Source organism: Ceratotherium simum, chromosome 4 (assembly GCF_057802395.1).
Source record: "Ceratotherium simum simum isolate JZ-2026a chromosome 4, ASM5780239v1, whole genome shotgun sequence".
Lineage (NCBI taxonomy): Eukaryota > Metazoa > Chordata > Mammalia > Perissodactyla > Rhinocerotidae > Ceratotherium > Ceratotherium simum.
The window spans coordinates 51,070,732-51,078,710 of NC_141903.1; the positions used below are offsets into that span (position 1 = coordinate 51,070,732).

At 46.9% G+C, this 7,979-nt stretch overlaps 1 protein-coding gene across 3 annotated transcripts in view; it reads right to left on the reverse strand.

Moving 5' to 3' along the window:
* The window catches only part of SNCAIP (synuclein alpha interacting protein), a 144,211-nt gene extending 136,952 nt beyond the window's left edge, over positions 1 to 7,259 (reverse strand). For all 3 annotated transcript variants that reach the window (XM_014796514.2, XM_087429897.1, XM_087429899.1), the window contains exon 1: positions 7,117 to 7,259. The gene's annotated coding sequence lies outside the window, so the exon portion shown is untranslated. The remainder of the gene's footprint in view (positions 1 to 7,116) is intronic.
* Between the last annotated feature and the right edge of the window lie 720 nt (positions 7,260 to 7,979).

Sequence of the window (7,979 nt, forward strand, 5' to 3'; positions counted from 1 at the left end):
AAGAGGGAGCTTACTGGCAGGCAAGCCCCCTCAACTCTTTAAATAAATCTTAGTTTCCTCATATGGAGAAAAAGGATGATAATGATAATACCTCCTTCCTGGGGCTGCTGTGAGAATTAAATAAGGAAATAATTGTAAGGCATCTGGTAAGCACCCAACACAGAATAAGTGCCTCATAAATATTAACTATTAAATATCCTCTTTATGGTAGGAAGAAAAATTATTCCTCATCTGATCTCTGAGCCATAGATTCTAGCCTCGAGATTGATTTTGGGCCACTGGTACTTTTCAGCCTCTTTCTTCAGTAGCTCTTAGCGACCAAGGAGGAAACAAGTAACACCAACTGTTGGGAAAACCCTTGAAAAAGTGTCTGAGCAGCAACTTCAAAGACAACCTGTCTTCACCTCCAACGTTCTGAGATGCAAATGTGAGAACCAAGTTAAAGGAAATAGAATAAACCTAAAAAACATCACCTTAAAAACCTAAAGATTAATGATTTCATTTTTCATTCATTCGTTTAAAAACTGTTGAGTATATAAGATGTGAGGGGCACTGCACTAAGCACAGGGAAACGCAAGATGAGAAAGCACAATGCAGCTCTCAGGACACTCAGGGCAGAGAGAGAGACAGAGAAGTATACCTAACACAGCACCACAGGGCAAAGTCTGATGCAAGGGCTGGGCAGGAGTGGGTGTTCAGCCGAGCTTCTTGAAAGAGCAACACTTGGGTTGAGTCTGGAAGGAGGAGGAGATGTTCACTAAGTCAAGAAAGGAGAAACAATATTCCACAGAGACAACAGCACATGCAAAAGCATGAAAATGAGAGAGAAAATGGAGCATTTGGGACCTTAATGTTATACAGGCCAGCACAGCATGAGGATAAGGTGGGCGGCTAGAAGAAGCCTTTGCTGAACACCCTCCCTCCTAGCCATCCGCTTCGTCCACAGAAGTAGGCAGGGCACACATCGTGGGGAACCTCAGAATTTATGGCCAACAGCTTGGACTTTTCTGCCAGGGCTATGAGGTTTTGAATGGTTCTTTATTTTTTAATTGAGATATAACTGACATATAACATTATATCAGTTTCTGGTGTACAATACAATGATTCGATATTTGTATATATTGTGAAATGATCAGCATAATAAGTCTAGTGAACGTCCATCACCACATATAGCTACAACTTTTTTTCTTGTGACTGAGAACTCTTAAGATCTGCTTGCTTAGCAACTTCAAATATGCAATATAGTATTACTAACTACAGTCGCCATGCTGTACATTACAGCCCCAGGATGTATTTATTTTACAACCAGAAGTTTGTACCTTTTGACCGCGGACTCAGATTCGATTTTATTTCTTTGCTCTGTAGAAGAACACTGAGGCAGTACAAGGAAGATGGCCTGGAAGCCGGGATACTGGAGATGACATCTGAGAGGTGACTTGTGAAGAGGGAGGGTCTAAACCAAAAGAGGCAAAGAGCAAGACCGAGAGCTGGAGCAGAAGGCCCTGGTGATTGATTAGGTGGAGGAGGAACGGGAGATCAGATCAGGATCATTCCCAGGTTTATGGCTTGGTGGTTTAGCAAGAGGATGATAGGTGCTCCAGGGAAAACAGATGGAATAGTTTCTGCTGTTTCTGTGTGAACAGCATCCACTTTCTCTTCTTTTCAACATTTTCTTTTTAAAAACCACCCCTTCCCTGCTCTCAGATCATTTGATTTAGGAGGGTTTTGCTGACCACCCTCCCACGCACCTCCTCCACCCCCACCCACCCCTCTCACAGACCACATTCCTAAAGGCTCCAGGCTGGCCACATCATCAAGGCCCAGCCAACTGGCGTGTTCCAAATCTCTGGCCATAAGAACTGGTTCAGGCATGGGCACGTGATCAAAGTGGTCTCATTAGAGGTAATTCTGAATTATTCTCTTTTCCTGCAGAAGTCAAGCCTGAAGCTGCTCCTGACCATTTTACCACCACGAAGATGAGAGGAAATCAGAATTGGGTCCTTCCTGAACTTTTCCAATACAGGAGCCAGGATATGCCCCTTCCTACTTGAGCAAATATAAACTGGCTTTCTGTGACGTGGTGCCAAGAGTCCTGACAAATATAAAAAGTAAAGACAATTGTGTTTCAAAAAAGAAAAAAAAAGTCCATTTTTGTGAATGGTGGATTATAAAAACCTACATTACTGTGACAATGGTACCTTAAAACATTTAAATCTACAAAAGGCATTTAGGGACTTTATAACAAATTCTACAGTGAAGAATGAAAAGCCAGACCAGACTGCTTTAGAAAATGTTACTGCACCAGATAACGGCACATTCACTCATTAAGTTAACATTTATTGAATATCTTCAGGGTTCTTAAACTTGTGCAATAGAAACTATAAAAAAGTGTATGCTTGGGCTTGAGCTGGTCCATCCAAGGCCCCTCCATAAAGAGGAGCTGCATACGCTGTTCAGACTAATTGTGTGACGTGAGAGAGGCCAGGTGTTTCTCTCGGGCCCAACAGCTGCACTGGGTGGTAAGGACGCCACCTGAATTTCAGACTGGCCATCTATAAAACAAAGCTGGGGAAGCAGCACCTCAGCCGAGCCCTTAGGTAAAGACAGAACAGAACATGTTTTGAATTCCTCTCCCCTCTAATAAAACATCCACTGACATTTATGGAGGAGTCTGGATGACGCATCGTGCTGGGCCATCTTTTCTTTCTTACTCTCTTTCCATGAGAAAACCCTACCACTAGCATGGGTTTAACTGCTATCTATGTACCCACATCTTCACATAAATGGTCACCTCCTGCCCTGTCTGCTTCCCACTGGCTAGGCTCAAATAAATCTTCAAGTGTCCATCTCTGGTGGGCATCCGTTGGTTTTTCCACCCTCTGTCCATTCCCACTTCTGAAAGTAGTGCTCCCACACCCTTTGAGGAAGTACCTACCTACTCCCCACTGTGTGCTGTCTTAGTAGGGCTGTCAATCAATGCTTCTGACTCAGCAGTGTGCATGCCACTCAAACTAGGCCAAAGGTGTTTTCTTTCCTGGTACGCTAAGTCCAAGGGCAGAGCGCTCCAAGGGCAGACATCCAGCTGTGCCTCAGGAAAAAGAACAGTTCCTACTTTCCAACCTCCCAGAGTAGTTGTGTTTCCACTCTGAGAGTGGTTCTTTTCTGACTTCCCTTTGATGCTTAGGATATTCTCCTCATTGATGTTGTTTTCTGTTGCTTTACAACTAAAGAAACTTAACTATATACAATCCACTGCTATTTAAACATTGAGCACTAGCTAACATTCATAGCATACTCTGCAATTTATAAAGTACTTTCACATTCAATTTATCTCTTTTAATCAACCTTTCTGGAACTGAGTTTTCCTCCTCCCCCAAGATAAATCACGTATTGATTTCTCTATTTCTCACAACAGCACAATCATTCAGTCACTTAAGCTCTTTTAAATCTCAAAATGATTTTGACTCAGCTTTCACTAACCCCCTATAATCAGTCACCTAATCCTAAATACGGGATCTCCCAGATCGATCCTTTCCTTTCCATTCTTTGAGCCTCCACCCTTGTCAGAGCCTTCCTCACCTCCCAACAATGGTCTGCTGACTCTGCCACAAGCCTACTGTCTCCAAACCATCCTGACCCCAGTGGCAAAAGGACATGGCTAAAATTTTATTATCATTATGTCACTCCTACCCATGATTTACAGAACAAAGATTACAGAACAATGATTTACAAGGCAATTCCCTAACCTCAATTCTGGGCTGTCTACAAGCAGGCTCCACCTGTCTCTCCTATCTTAGAGTACACTACTCCTCAGCAGAAAACATTTGCTAGAATAAGTGTTCTCAAACATGTAGTAGACTGCAAAAAAAACTGGCTACAATTTTTTGCAGCTCCCTCTCATCGTAAGTGGAGTCTTCTGACACCCCTTGAATCTGGGGTGACCTTGTGATTTGATTTGGCCAATGGGAAAGCAGTAAATATAACACAAGCAGAGGCTGCAAAAATGATTTTGAATTGGGGTTTGTTCTTTTGTTGCTCTTGGAACACTGCTTGATTGCCACGTAAAGAAGCCCAGGCTAGTCAGCTGGGGAATGGGAGGTACATGTCCCAGTCAGCTGTTAACCTGGCCAACAGCCCAATAACTGCGAGACATACGTGAGGCCATCTCAGATCATCCTGCCACCAGCTGACTGAAGATGCCTGAGGGAACCCAACCAAGACCAGCAGAAGACCCACCCAGCTGAACCCAGCCCGCACTGCTGACCACAGAATTATGAGCTATAGTAGTTGTTTTAAGCAACTACATTTGGGCGTGATTCGTTATGCAGCAACGGATGACTGATAAAACATCTAAGCCGATTTGGTCACTTTCCCCCAAGAATTCCCTTACAATTACTATTTAGTGTCTTGGGCACTCAATTATAAATTACCTTCTTTCATATTTTGTACCATTATAATGTTTCATGTGTCCTATTTCCCTTCTTGTAAGTTCCTCGTGAAGAGACTGTGCATTTTATATTTTTGTATCCCCCATATGCACAAAGTGAATACACAATGACTTTAGTATTCTCCCAGGGCCCAGTCATCAGGCATATCAATTAACATTGGCACCAGGCATATCATTGCAACACATATATTGATCATTTATTTTACAAGCTTAATAAAAGAGATAAGATACAAACCATAAAATATAAAATCATCGTCTAACCTATAGAAAGTGCAAAATCATGCATAGTATATATCATATTAGTAACCACTTTATTGATTCATTTTCAGAAAATTACTTCTTATAAGTGACTCTGCATGTCAGTCAAAGGGACACAAGGAAACAAGTATGTAAGCGTAAAAGTTTCACAGAAGCAATGGTTTGATTTTCACCAGGATATTATTTTTTTCCCAAGACACATATTTCTCCTATCTGGCTTGCAACCCTAATATGACAGACTGCCAAAAACAAGGCGTCTATTCTAAGAGTGTCACTGATTCTCTTGTTGCTATTCAATTAGATTTTGCATTTAAAAGAGAAATTCCCTTGTGTTTCTCATAATGATGCACCTGCTCCTTGGGAGATTTCCTCTTTTGACAAGAAATGCCTTAAATCTGGCAAGAAAAACGGCTCCAGGCTTTCTCTGATAATATCAAAGATCATTTGTTTGTATTAGACGTTTGTGTGGGTTTCCCCTCTGAAGAGCAATAAAGTACTGTTACAGTTCCTTCCAAAACAACAGTGCACACAAAGTTTCTTGGCCTCTGTTCTACATTTCCACTGTACACCTGCACCAGAACAACTGCCTGGAATTAGCAAAGCTGTGACATAGTAGACAGAGAAATTCACTTGCTTTAGTCACTTCCTTTTGGACATCAACACATGTTAAATGTCAAATCAAGAAATGCAGCAGCACTTCAAATCTACTATCTTGTAATCTTTGCTCATGAAATGCTTGCTATGGAGAAAATGAAGTTATATTCAAAATTATATCCTTTATTTTTTATATTTTCCTTCTAACTGAGATGTCCAAAGATCCTTAAGAGAAGCACCATTTTTTTCTTTCCGTTTCTAGACTTAGGAACTCCTACATATTTGGTTATGAATAATCTTCAGTTAATATTGCCTTCCAGAGAGACTTCTGTGATTGGTACCAAAATGTCACAGCGTTTCACAGTTTTAAGGACACCTTAAAGATGTCTCCCTACATTCTAACCATGCTGAACGTAATTGAACATTGAGATGCATTAGAAATACCCAACAGACATTCTCTCCAGATGTGAACACATGAGCATACTCTTCCTACACCTTGTTCTCTTTGCCTTTTAAAATTTCAATATGTACAAATGAAATACAGATTTCAACTCATTCCCAACTGAGATGTCTGCTCCATAATAAGAGTAAGTAGGTTTTTGCCTTCGTGCAGATTCAGCAAGGAAAGTGGTGCTTGAAAATTACGTGTTTAGAGTGACACCTTGGAGAACTGACATCCTTTGCACACATGTAATCCTCATAAACCTCCCCAGACAGCCCTTATTTCATTTTGCAAACTGCACCCTGGCCGGGCTCCACAGCACGTGGTGTGTGGTGAGACTGTCCTGCAGGGTGCTCCCTTCCTCCCGGCTCTTTGATGGGCACTTGTCAGCAACAGCCAAGAGGAGTGGGGCCCAGCGACCAGCAAGTGAAAAACGGACACCGACAGAAAGCTTCCTTAATTAACTTTCCCAAGGAAAGCAACGTTCCCACAGGAAAAAACAACACGTTTCCCCCCTCCTAGCGGTCCATTGAAAATGAGCAACAATGCTGTTGCCTTTTTGTTTCCTCAAGACTTTCTTCGCTGCAAGCAGTAGCGTGTTCCTCAAAGAATGCTAGTATTTCCTGTGGAAACTGTATGGCTGCCAGTAATGGCTCATAATTTTCCCTCTTTTCGTAAAAATGAAATAAACAAAACGTGGCATTTGACAATAGCCAAAATACCACTTCACCTCATTTACCACCTGCAGATGAAAGTCATCACCACGAGAGAAGGCCAAGAGAAAAACATTCCCGGCTAAAATTGACGCCGATGAGCCCGGACGCAGGACAGCGCCGGAGGGAGGCGGTGGGAGCCCGGGCTGGACGGGGCAGCCAGGGAGCCGCGGTGCTGGCGAGCGAGGAGCTTCCCTTGGGCGGCAGCAACCCCAGGCGCCCCCTCTTGCGTTTATTATTGTTGTTGGTACTGTTGCTAGTACTATTACTTCGCCCCTCCTTAGCTCTTAGGAACTGCGGCACTGCCCATCCCTGCCTCTCATACGACCCGAGCTGGCAGCATGAATAATAACCACACGAAATGGGCAAATGAAAAGAACAATCCTTTGGAAACCGAGGCGGGGGCTGTTTCCTCCTTCCCCGGAGTAAAGCAGCCGCTTGGCAGCCGCCGCCGTTACTATAGAGACCTCCCCCCAAACCCTGTCTGCAGAGGTGCCGCCGCTGCCCCAGCAGCCCGGACTCGCGGCACAAAGGGGGCCCGGCGCTTGGAGGGAGCAGGGGCGACACCCGCCGGGGTCGCCCCGTGCAAACTTGGGAAGGCTTAGGCGCCCGCGCCACCGGCCCCCGCCTCCCTGCGGCGCCCGCCCTGGACCTGGACTCACCGGGGGCGCCCGGCGCGCTGGCGGCTGCGGAGCACAGACCGACTGACGGACGGGCGGATGGACGGCGGCGGCGGCGGGAGCAGGAACAGCCGCGGCAGGAACGGGCGGGCGGCGGAGGCGCTGCCGCGGCCCCGCTACGTCACAATGCGGCCGGGCCGCTGGCGCCGCTCCCCAGGCCCCCCAACCGGCGCGCGCGGGCGGGGGCAGCCCCGGGGCGGCCGGGCCCGGAGCCGGCGCGGAGGGACGCGGAGCGCGGCAAGGGCGCACCGCCGGGGACGGGGCGCGCCACCACTGCCGAGGCTGCCGGAGCCGCCGCGCCCTCCGGCTGCCGTGCGCCCGGCGCCCGCCCCCCGGCCGGCGAGCCCCGCTCGGCCTGACTGACAGCGACCCTCCCCGCCCTCCCCCGGCGCCCCCAGCCCGGTCCACGCCCCTGCCTCGCCGCTTCCCTCCCCCACACCCCCCAGCCCGCCCACCCGGTCCTGTCCACGAACCTGCTCTTTCTTCTTCTTTACCTTTCGGTCTCTTACCTCTGCTGCCTTTGCTTCTCCTCAACTGGGCTTCTCGTCTCCTCCCCTCCTACTTTTTGCCCCCGCTTCCTTCTCTCTCCTCCGTCCCCATGCCCCCGCTGCGCGGCCTCTCCCCCTGGAAATGAAATCGCCCCTCACAGTGATCCATGCGTCAACCGCTGCCACCTGATTGGTCCCCAAACCATTCCAGGGTTCCAGCCTAAACCGGGAAAAGAGACTCGGAAAGGGGGGAAACGGAACGTGGGCACGGTCCTGGGAAACTGCTGTGCTTCAGAAGCCTTTGGCAGAGCGTTTTGCGTTGGCACGGAGTCTTCAGCCCCAATCCTCCACCCGCCC